Genomic DNA, 812 nt, shown 5'->3' with positions numbered 1-812 from the left:
CAGCAGCCCCGTGGACGGAGTCTGCAGCCCCACCACGGGCGCGGGCGGCGGCGGCGCCACGCCCTGGGTGCCTGCAAGGAACACAAGGGACAGTCAGAGCCGGCACGAGGGACGCGGAGCGCTTCCCCAGCCTCAAACCCAATAACCTGCGGTTATCCCGGGAAAGGAGCACCCCAGAACCTGGAGCGGAGCTTCCTGGGCTCTGCACCTGCTGTGCGCTGCTGGCAGCAAGGACTGTGCCCAGGGCAGCAGCTAAACCCTGATCCCAAAGGCTTCCCTGGGGAGAACCTTTGCCTCATGCAGGAACAGCTCCCCCTGATCCCAGAGGCTTCCCTTAGGTTCCCCAGCCTCAAACCCAATAACCTGCGGTTATCCCGGGAAAGGAGCACCCCAGAACCTGGAGCGGAGCTTCCTGGGCTCTGCACCTGCTGTGCGCTGCTGGCAGCAAGGACTGTGCCCAGGGCAGCAGCTAAACCCTGATCCCAAAGGCTTCCCTGGGGAGAACCTTTGCCTTGTGCAGAAACAGCTCCCCCTGATCCCAAAGGCTTCCCTTAGGGAGAGCCTTTGCCTTGTGCAGGACCAGCTCCCCCTGAGCCCCAGCTCAGCCTCCTGCTTCCCCAGCCGACTGCAGCCAAAGCCCCTTCCTGGTGCTGTGCTTCCAGGTGAAGACACCTCACCCCCTCTAGTGGGATTAAAACATTTCTCTCTGCCACAAACAGCAGCTGAACACCCCACAGCTGCACAGAACCAGAAACCAGCAGAGAGGAAGCTGGAATACAGCAGGAGCACAGCTCTCTTTACCATTCCACAGA

Source organism: Geospiza fortis, unplaced genomic scaffold, assembly GCF_000277835.1.
Source record: "Geospiza fortis unplaced genomic scaffold, GeoFor_1.0 scaffold659, whole genome shotgun sequence".
NCBI classification, from domain to species: domain Eukaryota; kingdom Metazoa; phylum Chordata; class Aves; order Passeriformes; family Thraupidae; genus Geospiza; species Geospiza fortis.
The sequence above is the reverse complement of the archived record's forward strand: the minus strand, read 5'-3'. Positions refer to the sequence as shown.